At 38.2% G+C, this 25,915-nt stretch overlaps 1 protein-coding gene across 2 annotated transcripts in view; it reads right to left on the bottom strand.

The window, feature by feature from the left end:
* syt1a (synaptotagmin Ia) overlaps nucleotides 1-25,915 on the bottom strand; it is a 186,634-nt gene that overhangs the window by 105,577 nt on the left and 55,142 nt on the right. For both annotated transcript variants that reach the window (XM_032505589.1, XM_032505591.1), the window contains 2 exons: nucleotides 21,852-21,901; nucleotides 2,177-2,229 (listed from right to left, as the gene is read on the bottom strand). The gene's annotated coding sequence lies outside the window, so the exon portion shown is untranslated. Of the gene's footprint in view, nucleotides 1-2,176; nucleotides 2,230-21,851; nucleotides 21,902-25,915 lie in introns of those variants that run through there.

Raw genomic sequence — 25,915 nt, 5'->3', positions numbered from 1 at the left:
TCTCCATGGAAGGCTCTCTCCCACTTTGGATATGTCATGGGCAATAAGGATGAAAAATTGGACTGCTCTTTAGGTCCCCAGTCGGCATGCCGGCTTCGTCTTCTACCTTTACATGCCTGGAGGAGGCTGAGCTCCACGCTCACAAAACAAAATAGGATTTAACAAGGACAGAATCACCCACAATGCCACAGTAAATAGCCACTGAACCCTGCTTGAACCAGCACTGGCAGTTGAATACAGACTTTAACATAAGTGTGTAGGGAAAGGATGGAGTTTGACAGGGCATGTAGGATTGTAGAGTTTTGAATCACAACAAGCCAGGTGATATCAAAACCCATATGCCAAAGTCAGCATGAATTGATTCTCTGTTTGCCACACTGTAAAATGTGAGCTTTTATACTGTTAAATGTACCATTTTAGATTATATTCCTGCATATTAAATGAGACTCTTGGAGGTATTTAAACCATTCTTTTAAATTATTTTGATTTTCCTTCACTTTGATTTAATAGCACACACATAACAGATAGCGTTTAAACGGGATTTATCCTTTCCGTGTCCGCGAGGGTCCGGGCGGTCCACGCGCTGCCCCAAATAAGTGGGTCCGTCAACTGAATGCATATCAAGGGCCCGTACTGTGCATGCCGCAGTTGTTCTACACTCTGGTCCAGTTGGTGAGAAAACAAAATGGATGCTCGTTTTGAAGAGAAGTTGTGCAATGAAATCCGCCTTTACCCACATTTATATAGTTTGTCTTTAAAGGAATACAAAAGCCACCAAGGAAATAATTTTATAACTATGACTTTGGGAATGTGTACAAATTGCGGAATAATGAAAAATTTGTTGAATGATGAGAAAGTTTGTGATTACTTTTTTACTTACAAATCTCTTTTTATTACAACCAATTGGCCATTAACGTAGGCAATGAAGAGGACCGTTGGTTCCAATGACTTCCAACAAACTTCCATATAAATATTAATATCTACATGTGCTGACATTTAACAACAAAGCCCCAAGTCATCCTTTGTACTTAGTATTCACCAGATAACTAGGCAACAAAAGATTGATCTTGTTTTTCTCTTTCTTCTGATAACATGGCTTGTACGATGACAGGTGAGTGTAGTGCACAGTCCGCTTACGATTCTATTTCCCTCTGAGATAAGGTAAAATACACTATTCAACCCATATGTATTGGACTCATAAGCAATCCATCAACAAAGCTACTCTTGCCAGAGAGCAATCTGCATAACTGAGCTTGTTGGTTTTTCATACTCTGCATCTAAATCTATAAATTCCACCATACAGCATCAGTACTGTCATCAAGGGTCATAGCAGACTTGCTAATTTTCTATTCATATATTCACAGCGTCAGCCTTTTTGTGAGTTTACAGTACACTTTGGGTTTGGGCTGAGGATGTTCTAGTCAAATAAGCTTTAATTAAAACCCTCAAATAAAATGCAACTAAGCAGCTTCAGCAAATAACTTTTTCCGAAAACAGGCTGTTGCATTTTCATCAAAGTGGATGGTGTAGAAAAGGCTTTGACACATCATCTTCTATACCCGTGCCTAATAGCTGAAGAATATATCCTTGGAATACATAATATGATATTCTAATTCACCCACAAAGCTGTCAGTTTAGTTACGTATTATTTAGAAGTGCCCCCAAGATTTGATTCATAAGACATTCATAAGACTGTTCATAAACATTTTGAAGGCTCACAGGAAAAGAATGATATTCTGCAGGTGCTAAATACATTTTATGGTCCATTAAAATTCTCAATCAAATGTAAAACATGAACAAGATAATAGTTACCATTTCAATGAAATAGCACAACAATCAAATAGCTTTAAAAGAATGTTAAATCATCTCCATGGGGAAGGTAGCGTTACTAGTGTTACATTAACATTACCGAACAATAAAAATTAATATAAACATAGCATAATAAAATCTTACAACCAACATTTTAAGACTAAAAATGAAGGGATTAAAGCAATGATATGTGTGAAAATGAAAGTTGCTGTTGGAGCAAAAACAAATGTATAAATAAGAAAGAATCCTTGCATCTGTTCATGTTGACCCTGAGAGCAAATGAGAGCCCTGCTACTCTAGACATCGAGCATTTCAGTAATAATAGATGCTTTGTGTTTCAATTTGTAAAAATGTAACAGAGACTAACCTTTTACTCAACGATGCCCACTGCAGTTTCTTTTTAAAGGCTTCCTCCACCTCCTAAACATGAAAAGAAAGGCCATATACAAATGAATAAAAACAGTACTCTATCTCATGCTGGCTCCAGGTGTCCCTAAAACACTTACAGAGGTCCCCTAGCAATCAGCATTTAGCCATCCCCAAAAAATATATATTAGAATAAATGTGTAAAGAGCAAAAATACCTATAAGGACATGAGGGTACTTCAAATTTACTCTGTATTCATTAAGGGATCTTTGGGATTAAAATTATTGACAATTTCTATTCTAAAACTATGCTGAAAGGAATGAATTTCAGGTACACAAGACAAAAACAAAACACCTGCTTTGCATTTGAAATCTGTGAATAATTAGAGTGCACAATGGGCTTAGACAACTGTATCCAGAGTCTGATAAATAAGCCTCCATCTTCTGCCCCCTTTGATTGTTCCATCAGCTCAGCAATCTGTGCATGTCAGTGGCGGGGTGGCAGATATTCATTATCAATGGACTGTTTTCACAGACAATTGGCCTTATTCAGGGAACGGCCAGTGGGGACCAGCCATGTGTGCCATGCGAGCACAGAGAGCAGCTGGGGATCTTCTCCCAACAGATGCTCTCTGCTGTGGAGGTGTGGGAAGATTTCCAGTACAGCCCTGATGGGGAATATGGGGGTCTGGTGCTATCTGCACTCACCATCCCTATGATGTACATTTTTCTCACAAGGCTCATAATGAGCAATAATGTCTGCTAACTTTTGGATATTAATAAACATCCGCTACATTCAAGCCATTACCAACTGAGTTGCTACAAAGCTAATTAAGACTATCAGTTCCACACAACTCTCTCTTTATTTCGTAGCATGGCTGTGTTCAGAAGATTGTGTCGTCCGTCGACTTTTGCGCGCAGAAACTCGAGGAGATAATTACTTCTTATGAAGAGTCCATAATGTTTTTTTTAATCCTCCGTGTCCTCCTTGGCTACTAGCTACAGTGTGGAGGAGGGGTGGGGAAAGTGTGGGATCACGGAAGGCTTGTATCATGTAGTCGTGCCAACTGTTTTGTTGTCATAACTTAGAATTCTTCATGGGGGTGACAGAAACTACATACTATAGCTTTAAGCCTACAGTAACTGATTTAGTGCAGAAATAGTCAATAATTCACTAGTTGCTTGACAAACTAAATGGAAACGGACTGTTCTTACGTAGCACTTTTCTAGTCTTACCGACTACTAAAAGCGCTTTTACATAGTACAGGAACCATTCACACACAATAAATGCATTTAAACAAAATAAATATTACAGGGTCAATTACTTCGTATCTCAGGGCAGTAAAGAGATAGCACACCATAAACTCTATGTCTGAATAACACAATACACTTTAGGATGTGCATCATGTTCTCAAAGTCCATTGCTATTACCCATAATGTAGCCATTAGTTTGTCTACAAAGTTGAGGGTTTGATCTAGTGAAATGGAAAAGAAAGCATTGAAGTGTTCAGTAAATTTCATAGCAATCTATCATTTTTCTTTTCTTGTGAATAAGTGGAATTTTGGGCCTGGTGTAAGAAAGGTCAGTAAGTAACCAAAATAATTTGAATTCATGCCCTGTGGACTACTTACTAATTTACTGGAAATTGGGCCGTTGGTTTTCAAGATACCTAGTCAACTGTTTATGACACTTGCCAGCGCCTAACAAAAGTTCAGAAAGATACCAAAATCAGTATGAATCATCCTCTAAAGACTATGAATTACCACAATAAATAATAGAAACATGTCGATTGGTTCATAAGATACCTTGCTGTTGGTCAAGGGTATCTATCAACATCCAGGTTCTTAGGACCCACAACCAGTAATACAATTTTTTCTCCCAGTCCAGGTGGAGATGAGACTATCAACCCCACTCTGCACTGAAGTTGTGTGACTGCGGTACGACTCCTGACAATGATTGCCAGTCATTCTCCCCCTCATACTGTGAAAAGTGTATTTTAAGGGCAGCTGATGCACTGATTAAAAGCCATTACCTTTACTTGTTAGGAGTATAAAAGAAAAGTATTTGCACCCATTCATATTCCAATGCACCTGTCATGCCTTATCAGAATAATAAGAGGTATGATGGAAAGTGAAAAGGTAAATTAATTCCATTTTATATAGCACTAGACACATTTAACCATATTCAAATGCATCGTAGTAGTGTGTGATTTGTTTCCTTTCTGCCTGTAGACATTCATATCAAAATATTAGTTTAGAATTATACCCACCATTATTAAATATATAGTAGTTTAGAATAGATTAGGCAGTATTTTGCTATTGGCCACTCAGTTGTGTTCCAGTTGCATTAAGCAGCAAGCGTTTTTTATATGAAAAGAATTTCTAATGTCTCCTTGAATTGTAGTTACAAACCACAGGAACATTATGTGCTTGTTTACATGTGTTTGCCTTTTCCATTTCTCCAAACAATGTAATATAATGTATTAGCTGTATATTGGGTCCTATTGAGCACTGACTGGCTGCTCACAATACTTTCACACACTTTCCAGCTGTTCTCACATGTAAATCACATGCAGAGAGAGTGCAGGCTGTCCTGACAGCAAGTGCCATTACAATCATGTGCACAAATCAATGACGCATCACCATTTGAAATGAGCTGCTAAATATGCATGCATAACAAATAGCATGATTCGAACACAATGAGCATGTCATCGTGATATTAGTCGCTAACAACTCAGTATTTTGCCTTTGTGGCTTTCAGCAGCCATCTGCACAAGTCCTTTTGTGAGGCTTCATAGAACACAGTTCCTGTTTCCTGCTGTGCTTTCACATTTTCTCCTCCAATCCTTCTGCTCATCACTTTTCAACCACTAAATACTGGGATATAATAACAATTCTTCTACATATCTTCTGTTTGGAGGTTTTTGTCCATCTCTAGGTAACTCTCTTACATCTGCCTGAATGGAAAAGACTATAGCGCCCATCTTAATTATGCACACATGAAGCTGACACACTTCTTCAGTAGATTTACCATTATTACACCCAGCTAGTTTCTATTATTCTATTATATTGACTTAAGCACATATTATTAGAATTGTATCTTGGGCAAAGACTGACTTAAACTGATGAAAAGAATATGGACCCCAGACAAATGTTCACCAATATCTGAGGTTGCAATCATGCAACCACATCCCATTCCCCTTCTACATCTAGCTAGCTAATATCACTAGCAGAAGTAATATTCATTTCTCTCACACTCAACAGTAGAGATATTACCACAGTAATCTACACTGAGAGGGTGAGCTGTAGAGCAAGCTGACCTTGAAGAGTTTTACCTGTCAATCAAAAAGTGTTTCTCCTCTGTGACAGGCAGTGAGGCAGAAAGCAACGCCCCAGATATGTCAGCTGGGTCCAGATGTATTAACCCTCATGTTGTCCTCGGGTCAAATTGACCCGTTTTCCTATCTTAATGCTCTTTTAACTACACAATTGTAATTCCCCCAAATAACATGATTGATTCCACACAACGCTCTTTGGCAAGTACAAATCTCTACTTTCATTCATTTTGGGGTGACTTATTAGTATCGAGTAAAAGTTGACATATTCCAGTCTGTGATTATCCATCAACATACATTTCTTTAATTTTAGTCTAAATAATTCTTAATTTCTGCTTTTCTAACTCAAACATTAGGTATTTCCTATAAATGAGATTTGTTGACTATAACTTCAAAAAAAACTAAAACTAAAAAGGTAATAGGTTAGTGTTACCGTAGTGTTGAAAACGTCAAAAAGGTGACAAACACTGGAAAAAAGCATCAAAAGTGTTGAAAAAAGGTTCAAAAACGTAAGAAAAAGTTAAAAGCATTGATAAAAACGCATCAACAAAAGTGTTGATTTTCAATTTTGACAGGAAGACAACAAAAGGGTTAATGATGTGCATCACTTTCCACACACCACACTGAACACTGTATCTTCCTGCATGCTTTACACCAGATACGTCAGCTTGTAGTTTGACGTAGGTGGCTGTGATGCTAAACCTCATGCGCAAATAAAATATTTACCACTGTAATCACTCTCCCAGAGTTGCTACATCCTGCAACTGAAGTCTACAAACTATGAAATCAAGACCAAGACAAGCTTACTGTCAGAGAAATTAAATTAATGTACAGCATCCTTGACCAAACAGAAAAAGAAAAATCATCTTTGCTAGACATAAAACCTTGGAGCCTGAAAATCATTGAGGCCAAGTAAATAAAATCATCAAGTCTATCAAGTCTATTTGTGAATGGATGAAGAGGGATCCTGGATCTCCTACAGTATTATATAATAAATGATACTAAAGTGCTTAGCAACTGTGTACCCAGCATGCCTGACGACAATGTGGTCAACTGTGCAATATATCTACACAACGCAGATCTCTATGAGCACAGGTCTCCACCAAGCTTACCATTTGCTCTTAGGACGCTTCCACTGGTCAAACAGTAAAGATATTTAAAGTTTAAACAGTACTGCCAGTGTGCAGTATGCCTCTAGGTATCATAACTGTGTAATGTAGCTACTGTTTTGCTGATTCCTTCTAGTACCTTAAATTGAAATGATAACAAAAGCCCAGTTAAAGACTGAAGTAAACAGGTGGTGAGGAATATAATGTTGAGACGTCTGACACCAAAACTCTGCATGTTGTTTCATTTCTTGAGATCCTCCTCCTGTCTATTTGCCATATGCAATCTTACACCTGTTACTGTCACCCAGATTCTATTGTTAATGAGGTTTTTATTCTACTCTGTTTGTTGAAAATATTGACATTAAACTATAAATGTTACAGGGGGCAGGGATTGACACCTGACTATAAAATGGGAGAAAAAACAGCCAGTGGCGCTGTAACGTGAGACTAAGACTTGTGTTTTATCATTAATACAGTTCTATTTCTGCTAAAAACCTCATTATTCCCATGTGACTCTTACCCCCCCCCCCCCCCCCCCCCCCCCCCCCCCCCATCCATCATCACAACACCCCGCCCACCGTTCTTCACACTAAAGAGTTTGAATTGAGTCTTGGGGAGAGAAATGTTACACCTGGGTAAAAATGCAGACTCTAAAGCAGCTGTGTGATTGGTGGATGAGATTCTTTTGGCATCACACAATCCTCGCCTTCTGCTTTTGATGGCTGCTCACTGGGAAACTAATTATGAACCCCAGAGATCACTTTGAGTGGTAAACTAAAAAAAAATGCAAACCTTGTTTAGGTATTTTCAAGCTAAAGGTCAATTTAAAGTTGCCTGAGCCCGAATTGTAGTTGTCTTTGGAGGCACATTTAAAAATAATGTTGCTGTTTTTATTGTATCAGTCTATGCAGTTTCACTTGTGCCTCCCACAGTTTCCGTGATGCAGCTTTGCAGATCACCCTTCATCGCAAGTGACGTCACACAGATTTGTGTGCACACATGCCCAGCTGCAAGGCCACTCCACCCCATCTCCTTTTAAAGACATGAAAACAGGGATCACAATATCTCCTGCATGGGGCTTTATTCCTTAGGCAGTGTGTTGTCCTGCACAGACATCGCCCTCTGAGCAAACAAGATTACCCTGATGAACAGAGGCAGGCTTGTTTACTCCCTGTGTCAAGGTACTTTGGGGGTGACTCGCTGCCAGTGAGGAGGAGAAACTTTAGAGATGAGATGCAGCTCTCAGGTATCTGAGGCGATCAAAAGGAAACTGATTCAGAGTTTCTGAAAACCAAGTTCTCAAATAACTGGGGGTTTTCAGTCAAGGATTTAAAGCAACAAAAATGTGTATGTTGGGTCGACTCAAAATAAACTTCGCTATGTTCATGTCTAGCTTTAACCATACATACCATGATCTCAATGTTTCAGGAGCCTATATTGTAGGGGAAATAGTTGAAAGACGTTGTCAATGAATGACACATACATCCTTATGATGCAAATGAGTTATAATTTGAGAATCCCAGCTTCAAAATAGGCAATTTGTGGCAGTTTTGCAGCTAGTTAACTAGTAAACCTTTACACAACAAAATCAAGGGTTCCAGTTTGTTTGTGCAGCAGTTATTTGAAACTATTATGCAATACATGAATCTCAAACCAGTAAAAATTTCCCATGTGGTATATTAGCCAAAGATTGTTGAGGAAATGTTTATAGTGTCGCTACACATTTACTTCGCACTTTATATAAACATTGTTCATGGACTAGACCAGTTTAGGTCACATACTGTATGATCATGATGGATGTCGACATGTGTTTGGTCTGCTGTGCATTTGCCGGAGCAAGAGAGATAGCTGTACGCTTGGTTGGCAGACAGCCATTTAAGAGTGGACTCCATCTTGACTAAGGATGGCTGATTCCTTTCTGGTACTCTGTCATTTTCCACAATGGTTTATCCATTTACCGGAGGTAACACTACTATACTATAGCTCCTTGAAGTGAGATGGTTGTTATTCATGCACATGCACAGAGATATATCATTAAAAAAAAAATCTTGGATGAACAAGACCTCTTTCATTTTACTCAAGATCTTCGCGGATTTACAAGAATACGGAGGAACTCCACATAGCACTTGGAGATTAAAAGACAAACGATGACACCATTTATTGCCTCAGCAATATTGTCGCCTTGTCATGGTGAGATTTCTTCAATCAATTTTTTAAATTGATTGAGGTTGAGGTGCTATTTAAAATACTGTAAAAGTTTTAAAACACTCAATCCACATGGAATTGCACACAGCCTTCAGAAACTGCATTTAAATGAGCAGTCAGGACTTGACTACAGTTATTCCCCGGCTGCAGTGACGATGCAGAGACTCAGAGCGCAGATGCGCAAGACCCAGAAGCGCTGACCAATCAGAGCAGACTGGGCTTTTTGAACATTAAAGCATGTCAACATGTTCTAGTAGAAACACAATAAAACAAGTATGAACTTGAAAATGAGCATAATATGGGACCTTCAAAAAACAATGTTTCATGTCATTTTTCATATTAAAAATGCTTTTATAGATACAAATCTTTAATTTCTAACTTAATTTGGTTTTACTTGATTTAAATAAAAGCCTTCTATATTTGAATTGGAATGAAATGTGCTCCATAAAGCTTAATGACCTTCATGTACACTGTACATCATGTCTGCATATCCCTGTAGTGTGATACCTTTGCCCACCAGGTCTACCCCCTGCAGTAGATGTCATGACTGTCTGAAGAGATCATGTATTCTACCCTCCTCAGGTTTATCACAGCAGAATGTAAACCATTATGTGTCTGCTCTGTACAGCAAAGTATGAACTGCATTCATGTTTATGTGCTAAGAAGGGCAGGCTAACTAAACTAGGGCAGAGGGGGGTCGTCTCCATGGTGACAACCGTAAAAGAGCCGGAAGCACCTGTGTAATACTAGCTACTTGTAGTGTTGTTGTTGTTTTTGGAGTATTAGGAAAGCAGAAGTGGTTCAGTCCATTAACTGATCCATAGAAACTGCTGTCTATTCTTTTCCCTTTTCTGATGTTTTTTTTTTTTTTTTAAACAAATAAAGGGTTGCAATCTTTAACAGCCATCATAAACCAAAATCATCTTTTATTTTCTGTATCAGTTATTACAAATCTTTATAAATGTATGTCGTGTATGTTAATAGCAGCACATACTGCGTGTATGTCTGATAATGCAACTACAATTGAATGACTTTCTTTACAACGCAAGTAGGAATGGTCTCTGTGAATGATCCCGGAGAATGATCTCAGCAAGAAGTCTGCAGTACTTTAGTTCAGGAACTAAAGGTCACGAGTGTTTTATTTCTTGAACATCACAAAGCCTATATTTCATATAGTGCATGGAATGGAAAGTATATCCCCCAAAACTTAAAAGGTGCATCTCTCTTGCCTTTGGACTCCATGTATTCATCTTATTTAATGCAAGAAGGCCACAAAATTAGGCCTAATGCATCAGCATCATAAAAAGATTGCCACCACAGTGCCTTTAATGCACCTCTCAAGCTTGGGCTTTCTAGTAGATGATCAAAGCTGCTGGGTCTAGGCCTGTAAATAGCTTGACTCTAGGGGCAAAGGGGGTCCATTGACTCCAGCTACTTTCCTTTGCCTTTGAGGGCCCAACAGGGCTTTCATTTTCTCTTGCTGGCTCACTGCTATTACAAAGAGTAGATGCCCTGCAATACGCATGCTGTTTTTCTAATTGTTTGTCAAACTGACATGTTGTGCTTGGAAACTTCAAAAAAAGAAAAAGATATAAAAGCTGTTATTTTCTTCATATTTTTCCAAGATGGTTACTTAGGTGGGATAATAAATAATCTACTGAAAGGGCCAGGCTGAAAGAAGAAAACTGCTGTGTCAATCTGACCCCCATTGTGACAATTACTGCAATGGGACACAGTGGTGCTTTTATGCACTGGAGGTAAAAGCACTCTGGAATGTGTTCAGACTAACTAAGATGCTCACATCACATGCTTCATTCACATCACTTTGAATCTGTCTGAACAGAGGACTGCAGAAGAGAGTGATATGTGTCCCTGATTTCCCACTGTTCCACTTTCTGGAGAGTTTAATTACCATTTTGTGGCTCACATCTACAGATTCTTCAGCATGTTTGAGGATCTGCATTCTCTAATAATTTAGATTTGAAGATATTTTAGCTTTACTTTGGCAAGGTTCTTCAGCCTATCTGTCTAACAAAGCAGCCTGTAAGCACAGCGTTTATTCTTGGAGGAGTGAAAAAAACCTGACGTAGTTTTCAGAAATAACAGCACAGTCTTCAAAGGTGTTTTGTTACCAAGCAACTCAACTGCAACCCCACTTTGACGCAATGCTAATGGTGAAGTTACTCATTTACTAAATAGAGTTATTAACATAGTCCCAACAGATACTGCACAGAGAATAGCACAAGGCAACATAAAAAGAAAAATTAAAAAACTTAACCTGCCTCATCCTCTATAGGAAAAATTGTGATAGGCACAGGGGGGAGGAATTAACATCTTCTCTCAAGTGGGGGAGCATTGATGAAGCAACGCAGGCAGAAGGTTCAACTCTGTTTGAACACAACAAACAGACGCAGAGAATTATACTTCCTTGTTCAATTTACAGCCAACTGTGTGCCAGAGCAGCATTAAACAAGCATCTGGGTGCTTTGGCTCAGGTTGCCGTCAGCTAGGCGGAGAAAGGCTCAGTATAGGGACACACACATGAGGCCATCTCACTCAATGTGAAACATAAACTTTCATATTCATTTGATGGTTACTATACAACTTTATTAATTAACTCTGCTTAATGACGCAGTTTGTTTATTGTGAAACATTTGGTATCATACATGGTGGAATTGACTATAATTATATTATAAATATATAGACATGGGGCCTAAATTTATTATAAATAACAAATTCGCTTTGCGTCACGTTACTCGTGCAAGTTTGGTTGCTCAAGTTGAAATATTTCAACTCATTTGGACACAAGAACGACGCTGCAAATGCGTGTCTATTCGCGTCTTTGCATCGATTTTGTTCATGTGCATTATCGCAACGCGCAATTCATGGAAAACGCAGATGGATTCAACACAGTGTGAGAGGTCATAAGATGATTAGAAGAAACATGTCTACATTTCTATTTATGTATCTATAAATTTTGTCTAACTTTTTACATAATTCTTTCCTGGTAACTATAAGACAAATAAAGTTATGAGAGAGTTATGAGAGAGCTAGTTGTGTTGAGTGTAAATTAAGCTTTTGATTGGCAGAGGAATGTGTATCATTAGGAACTTTATACTACATTTATGACAGATGTTTTTTGTTGTTTAGCTGACCTTAGCAACTAATTACAAATAAATAAATGGAGTTTTTTGCACACTGTCTTTATTTCACCTATAAGTGCTAAAATAGAAGAGCTAGAAAATTCTTAAGAATTTACAGATCCTTAAAATAAAGTGTAACCACTAATCGTACATCTCTAGGATTAAGAAACGCATTCTGAGTTAAACAATCAAAGAAGGAAAACAAACAAACTTTGTTTTAAGTGCTCACAAGCCAAACTGGACAAGAATGAGGTTCTAAAGCAAAAACCAATAGACAGAACCATTAAACTATTCAGCAAAACACTAAAAGACACTAATTAGTAATTACATGTACATGAAGACAAAGTAAAATAGCCAAATCAGAAAATCCATGTCTAAGACTGATAATGATTTCAACTTGTCTTACTAATCTGAAAGTATTTGGCCATGACTCCCAAATGCAAAGTCAAAAACTGAACAGGCATCATCAGTGTGATTGAATTCACCCGCTGTGGTCTGTTCAAATATTTCCCTGCCATATTAAGTTTGTTAAACAATTCAGCACAATTACGCTGGTCTCGGCTTCTGTCATTATATCGCTGAGGAGGCGAGGTGGGCATAGACCCCAGTGACGATGAGAGGCTACTGAATTGCTCCAGAGTTGGCCTATCAATCCACTAGTAGTCCAATTCAAAGCAGCCTGCAGGCTGGAGACGGCCAAACGTCTGCTTTGCTTAGACTTTGGTTGCACTTCAGTGGCACAGAAGGATGGGAGGAAAGGAAGTGTGGAAGCGATGAAAACATGAAGAGAAAGTGATAATTAAAACAAGACTACCACTGAAATGTATTAAAACACTGTCCATGTATCTATGGACTGTAAGCCTGTTTTGGGGACAAAAGGTAATAGTTTAGCTCACACTCTAATCTGGCAATCAGACATAAACTTCTAATTTAATTAGTAGGTGAAAAAGAAAATGTGAAACTATCATATTTAAAACCGTAACAGTACCACAAATAAGTATGTGGAGATCAGACGGTGTTTAGAGAGTTACATTATTTGTTCTCATCTGTTCCAAATGTGCCAAGTCTGTCTGTTCTTCAGGCAGTAAGAGTGGCCTTTATTTAGGCTTTGAAAATTTACCAAGCCATAGATTGATCCCCCAAAAGAAGAAAAAAGCACCAACCACAGTAACTGAGGAGTGGAAATAGGGATTAGACCCACAATCTTTTCCTCACACCTACGCACAACCCGCCCACTGTTTTACATTTCCCCAAATTCAGATGTTTAAGCATCCCTGTGGCGTTACACCAAACAAATGTTGCTTAGTATTGACATTGACTCAGTTTGAAAGTGCCTTGGGCTCAGGCTTTGTGATGCGTCACCAGAAGCTGATCTAAGAGCAGTATGAGAAGCCTGTCCTAGATATTTCACATAGTCGAGGAACAGATTAGAATGCAGCAGCTCTTACCCTGTGAATATGATGGCTACCATCTTTTCTGTCACCTTTGGTACATGGACGATTTGCCTTTCCCAGCTAGCAATCAGTGAAGGGATCTGTTTTGTTCTCTGCCTCTCAATCATGAAGTAAAAATGTTACACCCCAGGGGCCATTCTAGGATCAGACCTTTAGCGGGGCTCAGCCCCAAATGAGAATGTGACACGGATATAGTGCATGCAAAAGTGTTAACCACCCCTGCTAAATCAGTAATTTCATTAGCCAGTCATCTCTGAGCTAGCTACTGAACGATGTCAGCTAACGTTTTTTGACACTACTAACACTATGATCAAACTAAACCTGACACGTTATTGGTCGTGTAATGGCGACCAATTGGTCACAGTAATAGCGCCCAATTTGACACAATGTTCTAACATTCAGCAATTTTAGTTTTTTTACGTTTCAATTTGGGTTCTAATCTGCACAATGGAATTACCAACTTCTTTTCTGGGGACTACCAACGTTAAACTTCACAACCGTCTCCTGCTCTCCATCTGACAGATTGGATAGTGACTCAGCCAAAGGCGGGAGTCTGGCCGACGCTATGTTTCTGTTGACCCTTTCTTTGACTGGGTTACAGGTGCATAGCATCGGCAACAGCAACAAAGGGTATTAAACCTGTTTCAAGCCCTTTGAACCAGTAATTATTTATCCTGTCACTAACAGACACGTTCACAAACTAACTTGAAGCACAAACATTGATATTAAATAAAGGCAGTGGTTTATCAGAAAATGGAAAAAAAAATGTACAAGGTCCTTATCTCATAATGTTGAAATTAACTTTTTTTTTTACATCCCTGAAACCAGACCAAAAACAAGTCACTTGTTCATTGGCTCATTGTATGAGTTTTCAACAAACTTCATTGAAAATCTATGCAGAAGTTTTAGAAATGTCATGCCAGCAAACCTCTTTGGTGTAGGAGATACGGATTGTTTGTGTCTGCGCTGTAATTATTATTGTACCCTGGAGCGCAGATAAATATGTATTGAACAAAGTGTCTCCGTTTGCCCAGTGAAGTCCAAATATGCCAAAAATAATAATGTCTAACCAAGTTAGTGAACTATCTTAGGCTTGTATCTAGCTTGGTCATGGAATATACTGCAACCATGAAGCTTTCTCAAAGCACAAGAAAACATGTTTTTTATTTTATTTAACACACACACACACACACACCAGGAGTGTGGAGGAAACTTTTACAATGTTGCTCGGACATGACCAGAAATTTGACTCGAAAAAGTTTTAAGTCTGTCTCCCAAATAAGGTGCAAAACTAGTTCATGTCTCTGCAGGTTGGGGGAGGGGGGTCTAACTCAGTCTGCTCTCTGATTGCCACCTTCACATTTCCAAAAATGGATGATCTCCTTCGAAAGATTTTGTGAGGGAGAAATAAGATGACTACTTGGGCACATTAGTACTATATGATGACGTGATGCTGTAATAAGAGAAAACAAATCGGATTTCTTAATTTAAGGTCGACAGCTGAGTAATTTAATTTCACATTTTTAATCTATTTAACATACCATTCAAATTACTTTTAAATGAATTTAGCCTGCTGTTTAGCACAGCAGATAATACATTGCTTATCACATTTATTGTTTTACTGTTCCCTATTATTAAAGCAAGACTTGCTTCACTGCAAATATGGGTAACTATTTGAAATTCTCACAGTTTCATTACTACGTATGCCAACTTTTTGAACTTAACAAATGGTTTTGACAGCACTGCAAAGACAGCAGAAGTATGTTTGACAGCTAGAATGTGTGGCTCTTTGATATTGTATGAGCTACAATATCAATGAGCCACACATTTTCTTTTCAAGGGAGAGAAGAGAGCAGGGTCTGTCTGTTCTATTTGTCATATCTCCTCCAGCCCATGGTGACCGCAATGTGCCTCAGACACTTTGGCTCACAAAGGACACATCGACATTAAGGAGCCAATGGAATTTGAGCATTGTGGGAAATGGCTTCCCTGCGGCCATTTTGAACACGCCAGGCCATCTTCGCCCATGTGTTGTCTTCTCTTAAGCTTAATCAGAAGTGATTTGTTCTCTATCTTATCATGTAAGGATCATGGGGCTGCACTGACAGAAACAAGCTACCCTATCTGTTGAATAATAAACACTGCGTGGCAGCCGCGAGCACGCGCCATAGTCACTGAGAAACTGTTCTGCACACCACATATCAACCAACCATGCAGTTGCAAGAAACACTGAGAAAGATGCACTCCAGCAGGATTGCAAAAAAGTGTGGATTTCCTAATTTATTTTTGTTTTGAATTTGGTCCCTAAGTTTGGATCATAATGCCTTTGCTTCCTCTTTGAAAATGTTTAAGTGCTTGGTGTCTTATGTATGACTTTATTTTTTAGATATTATAGAAGTTTGTACAGTCTTTTTTTATTTAAGTTACTTATGTTTTATTTATCTATATGTTTCCTTGTCTTCTTCAAGGTTGATTATATTCTTGGGTGTATTTGATCGAATGTAGTGACTTAATGTGTACGAGACATTGTATGTTTGTAAGTTCTTATATATATATATATATATATATATATATATATATATATATATATATATATATATATATATATATATATATATAACATAGCAGGATAGCAGTTTTGTCAGGTTAGCTTCTACTTTGTTAGGAAAACAGTGAATGCACCTACAACATTGCTTATAATCCCTTATCACACAGGGAAAAAATGTGAGTGGTATGATCTTAAGATGGGACAGTTTGGGTGGATGTGATTTTGCCGTTAGCCTTCCTTTTCACTTCAAAATAAATTGACTTATTTGTGGGTTTGCTAAGAAAACACTTTCCGATAATCTGACAGCTTGCGCTTCTTGCCCTTTCAGACCTTTTTGTTGCAATGTTGCCTTGTTCCAAGATCTTAATTAATTTAAAACAGAATTATCAGCACCAATGCCAGAAGCTGGGAAAATGAAACCCAAGCTCTAATAAACCATACTTTACCTTAAACACACACAATCGTGTAAAGTAATGCTGCTACTGTAAGTAATGCTTAAATAAAAATCTATCCCATTTGTATTTTAAGTCCATTTTGATTATGTGTACATGATTTTCCATTATTTAATCTTTTCTATCATTTTAAAATAAAACCAATTTTAAAACCCGTCTGTAGAAAAAGCATCTCCGGATTCTGAATCCCAGCACTGTTGTCCTTTGGATAACAAGACTGGGTGAATCGCTGGCTGTGAGCAATAATTAGCAATTAACTACCCATACTGGCCCCCCACATGAAACATAACCAGGGTAACTGAGGGTTATTGATTGTTTGACTAATTATTTTCAAAACTGGTTCTCATATTTCACACTCATGTTACACACTTTACTACGACTATGACCATGCAGGATATTCTAAAAATTTAAAGTTTTGTATTCTGCAGTAGATTTTCTTTCTTTGTCTTTTTTCATTTGTCTGGAAGTACTTGGCAAATTGTGGATTAAAATACTTAAAATAAAAAAATAGTTTTTTTTTTTTTTTAGAAATTCCCAAGTCTGCAAGTGACATGAAATTGTGTCTGCCTGGTGTCAACCCACCATTATCAAATAGCCGGCTTACATTGATTCAATGAGCAAGGCAGGAAATGAAATAGCAGCACAGCTAGATTAAAAAGGGGAACAGGGAGTGCTGTCAGCCCCTTTGAAAAGGAAACATGGCTGAATACGAACCATGACAGTGGAGGAGGATTTCATTTTTTGGTGCCAATGACAAGTTCAAAGACTGAGAATGACTGATAATGGTCCAGTCAGCACTGGAAAATATGAATGTACTTATGAAGCTAGTGCTGGTAAATTGTTACAAAACAAACTGCGGATCCACTTCACTTTTACTCCATTACTACCCAGTTGGTTTGGCTTGTTTTACGTTTTAAATAATTCACTTTGCTACAGAACACAACAACAATGATTAGGTTATGCTGAAGTTTTTTAATTAGGAAATCTTAATTAAGAACTTATCTGTCACCTCTGATTAGCTCTTTGGGCCTTTCTTCACATATAAATAAGGTCAAACCTAAGTAAGGTTATCATCATCTTAATCAACTTATTTACAACTTATTTGATCCCATGTGCATTGGTGTGATTGTGGCTTTTATCTCAATGTGCAATAAAGAAACCAGACTTAATATATAGAGTATACAGCAATGCTAGCAGCTCAATAAGGCTGTACTTAGGCATAGTAGTGCTTTGAGCTACATGCCAACATCAGCATGCTAGCAGGAGCTAAACGACAATGCTAACATGCTGACTTTTTAGCAGATATGGGGCCTAACTTGCACCCAGCGCAGCACAAAGCCCGACACAAGTGTCTTTGCTGGTTTAAGACCGACGCAGTTGTCAATTTCCTGTCCAGCACCCGTGTCGTTTCAATAACAAATGCACCTGCGCCTATCTGTGCGCCCATGGGCATGCTGGTCTTACAGGGAGGTGTGTTCAGGTGAATTCTTTCAATATGTGTACCATGTTCACCATCATTGTTTTGTGTGTTAGCATGCTAATATTTGCTAAGTAGCACAAAACAAAAAGTACAGCTGAGGATGATGGGAATGTCATTGGTTTAGCAGATATTTCCTAAACCAAAGTATTGGATTAATTCAAATTTTGACCTGATGATGGCTCTCTTATGTCCCCAGATAATCACTCAATATTCATGAGACAAACTATGTTAAGTTCAGACTCTGAAAGAACTCCTGCCCACCTGAACATAGCCAAGCTCAGACATGTACAAATAAAAAAGCATGCTGTACATCTCTGAACAAAATATAAAGTAAGGATTAGTTTATTCTGCTTTGCACTAAATAATTACTTTGAAGCACTAAGTTTAAAACCTACTTAAAATGTAGGCAGACCTGCTAAATAAGAGCTTGTAAGTTGAAGACGGTAAACAATAACTGTAGCAATACCAAAACCAGCAACAATATATCTGTATATGTTTAAACGGCTAGTATCACTTGTATTACTATTAGTACTTGGCTAGTATTGTAAATTTACTAATTGTAGCTAATGCAAATACAAATACCACAACACAACAATTTTAGCAGTTAAACCACTTTTTTTTGTTTTCTGACACTGAAAATGTCAGGAGGTTACAGAGCTGTCTGGGTCAAACGCTATAAAACACTTGCAAATTATCAGTCACTAACAAAAACTGCTGCCAAAACACTAGCAATTTATGGAGCCCCGGAGGTGACATGGAAGGGGAAAAAAACTAAACGAAGAAAAAAAAATAAAAAATCAAAAAAAAAAGAAAAGTAGTTTTTTTCTTTCTTTGAAAAACGAAAACGAAAAATCTTCCTTTTTTTCTTTCTCCATGTCAAAGTCAAGATCTCACAAATAAAACAAGACTTGCGTAACAACAAAGTTAGTCTTTTAAGATTGTCTTTTATTCACAAAGATAAGTTGGGTCAACGCATTTCTGGTCTTTTTGTTGTCTTCTTGTTTTATTGTTGGACCACAGGGAAACCAGGGGATTAGTGGTACGGTAGCGGACCATTCTTTCTGGGGATTATCAGTGGTTGCTGAACATGTAGCAAATTCAATGGAGGGATAAAGGCTGTGGGCAATGACTTCCATTGGACAATGTGTTGAACAATAGTACACTGGTATTTTAACCTAATCATATGGCATGAAGGATAATTAATATGCCTGCTAATGGGAGGAAGCTGAGACATCACTGGATGTGAGGTCAGGTATGAGGCATAAACAGCAGTGAACACTGGCAAGTGACGGTGGGAAGTGCACAGTGCATCAATCACTGGTGACAGCTGGGACAGACGCAGGGAGGTTCATCATCAAGAGAGGAGTGGGCGCTCCACTACGTCAAATCAGACTAATGCTAATTAGTCATTTCTGCACATCTACGCCTCTAACCGAGACCAAGCCAAACTAGGTGTGTAACGGTGCACAGGAGTCACGGTTCGGTGGGAGATCAGTGCAGCGGTAATACAAACAAATGCATACGGATCCCTTTTTTTTGTTTGTTTCTTAAGTGTGCAAGTACAAGTGTCAAAGACATTTTGTCCACTGGTGAACTATTTTTTTATAGAAATACGTAACATTCCAAACACTTCTGTATTACACTGTACAAACACATATACACACATAAATCTAAAAAGAGTCTCCTGAGCTATGAAACTGAAAATAAAAAATTACAGGTTGCTTTCTCCTCATCCTGGTGATTGGCACATCTGGGTACTGCATTAACATGTTTGATGTGTTTAAATTCACATAACGTTGCTCTTCATCGGTGAAGCAATGCCAACACACCATCCAGCCTTCTCTCCGTAGCTGACTGGGAATCCACGGGTGGGTATTCCAGCTTTGCCATTGAATTTTCTTGTGCCATAGTGTGACTGACTCGCACGCTTTAGCATATGTTGCTAACGCCGTATGGCTAACAGTTTCCAGGCGGAACTCGTGCTTTTGAACTTTGGATTTGCATTACATGCATCATCTACTGCAGAAGCTACTTGTCTTTTTTTAAAGTTGGCAACACAAAAGAAATGTTAGATTGAAGCATACAGTATAAATAGAATAAGAGTAGAATGGACATTCCCATTCAAATCAGCATAGCAGGATGGTCAGAGCCAAGAGCCATTGCCTACAACTGTGACCACAGTAGTACACAACAGTCTTAATTTCCATGTCAGATACTCTCACATTCTCTGGGGTAAATACTATGGTTAATTTTTCAAGCCGAGCCCAATTGGACCCAATGTGTATAGGACCAGCCACCCGGTGTTTTTTCCTGTGAAGTTGCCTCCCAGGCCTGATGCCAAGGGAGTGTCCTGGCTTCCTTTAGTCAGGTGAGCTTGTTCTTTTCTAAAAGTTGCCATTCAATAAAAAGGTCTTTAATGTGGTTCTCAATCTCACACCTTATCTGGGTCCACACTGGCCTAGGTGATCCCCCAGAAGTGGTTTCTGGTGACATTACAGTAATGTTTGACCAAAGTCCAGCGTAAGAAAGCAAAATTCATGAAGAAATGTATTGGATACTGGCTAGGAAAGACATTCCATGTCCATACTAAGTAATCTGATATAGCAAGTTGGCCTAAACATGTAAAACTTGAGTTGTTGCTCACAGAGCACAAACCTACATCATGTTATTTCATCTACATCATCCTTACGGCCTTTTTGTCTGCACATTTGTTTTGGAGTATTTAGTAAGTTAAAATGTCAAATGTCATATTACCTCTGAGCTCCATGTTTGAAATGTGTTTTGAGTATAATGTCAAGCTTCTCTGTCTCACAGTACTTACTAGACTAAGGAAAATCACTACACAGGTACTCAAGGAGGAAAATATGCGATATGCAATAAAGTTGTATATAACGATAACAATATTACTTGCGATAAATAAACAGATATCAAAGTGTACCCAGTTCTGTATTTCGGCTGCTTTTAGTACTCTGCTAAAATACAACAAACTGCTTGTTGAATTTAAAACAAATAAAAGGAAACTCTTTCTAACATTGAATTGAATATAAAAGGCACTACTAAAAAAAAGAATGTTACATTTTAATGTTCCGTTTTCTGCAGATATTTTCTGTCAACTAACACAAAAACCTATGAGTGTCTATTGCGATAACTTGCAGCCTTTTCACAATGTGTTTATTGCGGCAGTTGATATTGCGATAACAATACAATATACAATATATTGTGCAGCCCTATATTTAAGTGTGTTCTGGGAGAGCCAACACCAGTGTGAAAATATTCCCTCTGCTACATTTCTATTTGTTATGTATTTGCATGCTTTATGTTCCTTTGTTGCCAACCCTGTGCTGGTTGTTAAGGTAATGTCAGTCCCAAAGTGCCTCTCAAAGTCCAGTCCAGTCTACTGATTGAAGAATGAACACAAATGTGGACTATTAGTACATCATGTATAGAAAAGACTAAATGCCTCTCCTCCTCTTGACTGAATGGTCACTCCAGTCCTTCTGATCACAGCTGACTTCACTCCATTGAATTAGCACACAGCCTTTTGGGCAACTGGCTCAGGGGCCATGTTGGAGCCTCAGTGGTGAATATTAGATTGCACGCCTCCAGATCTCATTAAAGGAAGCAACAGGACAATGTCTGCATCTCAAATGAGACCAGAGGCCATCAAGCATCCTGACTCCCTGTTGGATTTACTGATGTTAGTGTGTGTGTGTGTGTGTGTGTGTGTGTGTGTGTGTGTGTGTGTGTGTGTGTGTGTGTCAGGGTATAACAAGAGGGTAAGATGTCCTTTTCAGTAAATATAATTAGGCTGCTTTTAAAAAATTACACAATTGGGGGAACATAGGAACTTGAGTTTGTGTAGCATGCTATAAATGGCCTACATTATTATGTCCATAACATACACAGGTCATATGATAGATTTATTGAAGAGACTATTGGCCAGAAACTTACAATATCTTCAGTTCCTTCCTTTCTCGTCCTCCTTTCCAAATGGCAGTTCACTGAAAAACAAATATGGAGTCAGTGTCCATAAGCAAACAAATATTTGCCTTAAAGATATAAATTGCATCAAGAAAAAAAAAGCTGATAAACCCAAAGTCTGTTTTAACTTTTTATCTAAATCATATTTTCTAGAAAGAAGTGTTGAGTTGTGGTAGTGGAAAAAATAAAAGAAGATAATTTTCAAGCTGAGGTGCTCTCATCAATCACGAAATAGGAGCCTAATCTCGTCCATAATGGACAGATGGGACACTTTGTGAATGATTATAGTTTCTTTCTTTATCATGCGGCATTTCACTTTCCAAAATCAATTCTGCCACACAAATGACTCACAAAACATTCTTCTGGCCTACAGTACCTTAGGAGCACAGTTTGTGTGAAATTGGGCAGAAATAATTAAGCGTCAATCAGTTAGTTTAAGTTTCAACCACTCAGGTTTTTATTATGAAAAATTGGCTTCAACACAACCTTAATTCTCTATTTTAAGGAGACATAATATGCTCATTTTCAGTTCACATTATTTTTTCTCTTACTGTCCGTCTGACTATACCTGTATTCACCCTTTACCCAAAATGCTCCATATTTCTTTACACACACTTTTCACAATCATACAGAAGTCTCGATGGTTCGTTTAAAGGAACTGTTTCTGAATATGAGCTGTGTGCATTTCTCTGTGCATTGGGCGTTTTGGTAACTTCACAGTATTTATTTCACACCTCAACCTACTTTATAAGTTAAAAAAAAGACATGGAAATCTTCTGTTTAAAATATAAAATGTATTTTCTTGACAGAATTAGCGGTCTTATTTGCAGACAACAGATGGCAAACCATAAAGCAGTAATAAACAACACTGGACCACTTTAATGGGTTCAAATGACATACTATGTGAATCAGAGGTAAGACATAACCATTTTAATCTTGGAGAAAGGTCATGAATTTTGACATTATTCTGGCGTCACAGTGTTTGTTAATTGGCCCTTAAGTATAATGCTGTTCAAGAGAAATCTGGGAATATTACTTGATGTAAGGAAGACAGGCCTTCAGAGAGGTGAGGTGTTACCCTACTAAAATTAGATGTAAGTGGGGTGACCAATATCACACCATGCCAGGGGGTGTAAAATTTGCAAGGCAGACAAGCAGAACTGAAAACTGCAATCAAGCAAACTCTCACCCATAAGTCAAAAGTTTTCAAATTTCCTTTATGAAATGTAAAAGTCACAATAAAAAACAACACAATTTTTCTGCCAATGTGGATAAAAGCAACATCTCACAATATTTTCCCATCACTTATCCTCTGGATAGAAACATACTGATGGATGGAGAGAGAGAGAGAGAGAGAGAGAGAGAGAGAGAGAGAGAGAGAGAGAGAGAGAGAGAGAGAGAGGACAGAGGACATTTTGTCCATTGATTGCTAATAGCAGGCTAGCTCTGGTTTTTCTGCTGTCTTCCAAAAGATGATGCTGTGAAAGATATAAACAGCCTAATTAGAGGCTGATATTTACCAGTAGACAGCAGGAGGGCTTTGAAAGCCAATAATGTGCTTTTACCGAAAAGGTGTTTCATGAATGTGCAACAGTCATGTGGGTTTTACAGAACAGAACACCTTACCATCTGCCCACTGGGATGTATGGTCCTAAAATAGGCTTCACATACCTGGGGATACCAGTCAGCCTTAGTGGCACCCAATGAGCTAGGTGAGGATGGCCTAAAAGACATGTCTATTTTTACAGTAGAGGGGTCAAGAATAGACTATTTACCATGAGTGGGGACTGAGGGCCCCACAGCTAAACTTCCCTGTGAGAGGCCTAAAAATTAGATGTCATTGCACTCAAAGTGCAGGGAATACCGTGAAATCAACGCAGTGTTCATCACTATACTTTGGTAAGTTTTACCTTTTGCTGCTGTTATACACATTGTGCTCGGCAGAACAATGGAACACTGAAATTGAGTTGTAAAACAAAGAATTAAATAATTTAAGAACCCTCACAGAAATTAAGGAAGTCAAGCAAAATCAAAATATTTTATCATTAAAAAATGTCAATTGATTTAAAAAATTAAACAGATTTCTGAGAGATTGTCTAAATTCTTGGATATATTATATATTGGCTCTGTTTCTATACTGTAGTGAGTAAAAACAGGGTATGATTGAAGCTAAAACACATTTGGCATGATGGTGGGGTGGTTATCTTTCATTATCCCAATCCTGAGGTGGAAAGGTTTCCAAAAAAGTCTTATCTGAGGGTTTTCCCGTATTTCATAGCTGTTGCACCATCCCAACTTTGGTAACCGGTCTTTCATTTTCTGCTCTCATATTTAAAGGAGCCATTTTATGCTGTCTTGCTTCACAGTAATCTCCCCATCAAACATTCATCCTGGGAGCCCGCTGGAGGTGAGCTCAAACATTATCGCGGAGGTATCATTGCCTGGCTGTGGACCGAAGCTATCAGTCGAATCAGCAGCAGATTGACTAACCGGGACTGGAATGGAATTGTCTCTTCATGTCATGTCCTTACTGAGGTCCTTTCAGGGTGTTTTGTTGTATCAACTCAACTATGCCAAACATTGCAGTATGTAATTAAGCCAACACTTCTGTTTAGTAAATAGTTTGTCAACATAATATACTAAAGAGCTGCTGATTTTGCTAAACTACTTTTTTGCGCTGCAAGACAAGTATATAATATGTATATATTAGTGCTGTCAGCATTAACTCGTTAATCGCAATGTGATTAAAGACAGAGCATAATGAAAACATCTAATCTTAGATTCAAATATCTACAACTGAGATAAACAACTGACCATCCCACTTTCCATTTATATCGCTCCTATGGACAACACGTTAAATATCCTCCAGCGTACACAACACTATCAAGCTTATATGGAATAGGAAGGACAGTCCCACAATAAAATATTAAGCTTGGAGTCCTATTGATGTTTATATCTCAACATCTATTTAATAAAAAGCTGGGGGGACCAATGTTTAAAAAAACAATGTTGGCCCCTCTGTTTAACGACAGGGACACAAAGCCAATATCCGGTATGGAGATATTACCACTGGGAAAGAAGAGCCTTCATCATTCTACAAATCTCACGTCATTCCTCCCCTTTTGAATTTGAAGGCTCGATTCAGCCATATCCACTGTTTTCCCGATGCTGGTTGCTTCCTTCCCACCAGTCCGGCAGCCCTGACAACAGCCATCCAAGACCCACTTGAATTTGGCCAAAATAATTTGGCAGAAAGAAACCAACCAGGCAGTTAGTAAACAGCCAAAATATGAATACATCTCTATTCTGCCAAACCTTAGCACAGGGGTAATCGTAATTGTGTGAGATGTAATGAGACTGCCATATGAGACCGTCTGGTACCCCCGGTTTTGAGCCGTTTACATATCATAAAGGACTAATTGCTTGTTTTGTACGTAGAGTGACATTGGTTGTCAATGATGGAGTAGGGGTTTCTGGAAATAATTTGTTAACATACACGGTGCATGGATAACGGAACACAGTTTTACTCTAGTATTAGGGGCATCTTTATTGTAAGATGTTGAGCTTAATAAAAGCCACAATCTGAAAGAAGTGGACCAAAAAATGTCAAGGAAAACATTCAGACAGATGTTTTTCAGATGACATGTTTTGCAGCAAATCGTAATTAGTAGAGGAGAAGTAATTTTGTTCCATCAAGTTTTTTAATTTGGAATGACAATCTGAAAGTACTCACAACAGAAACGGATGGAGAAATCTATCCAAAAATAAATGTAGCTTTGAAAAACAACACAAGTAGAGCCAAAAACTTCAATGAAGGTCAAGCATGTTTTTTTGCTATTCAATACCATCTGGCCAAAGTAGGCAGGTAGGCTTTGATGCTTTTGTTCCCACATCGGGGGTAGAACCTCAGAACTGGCCCTAAAACAGATATTTTAAATGAAACTTTAGCAGAGAGAGACCTAATCAGCACTAAGAAACAAGATGACTAAATCCCTCCCATGCAACATGAAAGTTAATGTAAAATCAGCAGACAC

This window comes from Etheostoma spectabile, chromosome 23 (genome assembly GCF_008692095.1).
Source record: "Etheostoma spectabile isolate EspeVRDwgs_2016 chromosome 23, UIUC_Espe_1.0, whole genome shotgun sequence".
In the NCBI taxonomy this organism is placed as follows: Eukaryota; Metazoa; Chordata; class Actinopteri; order Perciformes; family Percidae; genus Etheostoma; species Etheostoma spectabile.
Note: the sequence above shows the minus strand (reverse complement) of the source record. Positions and strands in the feature narration are given on the sequence as shown.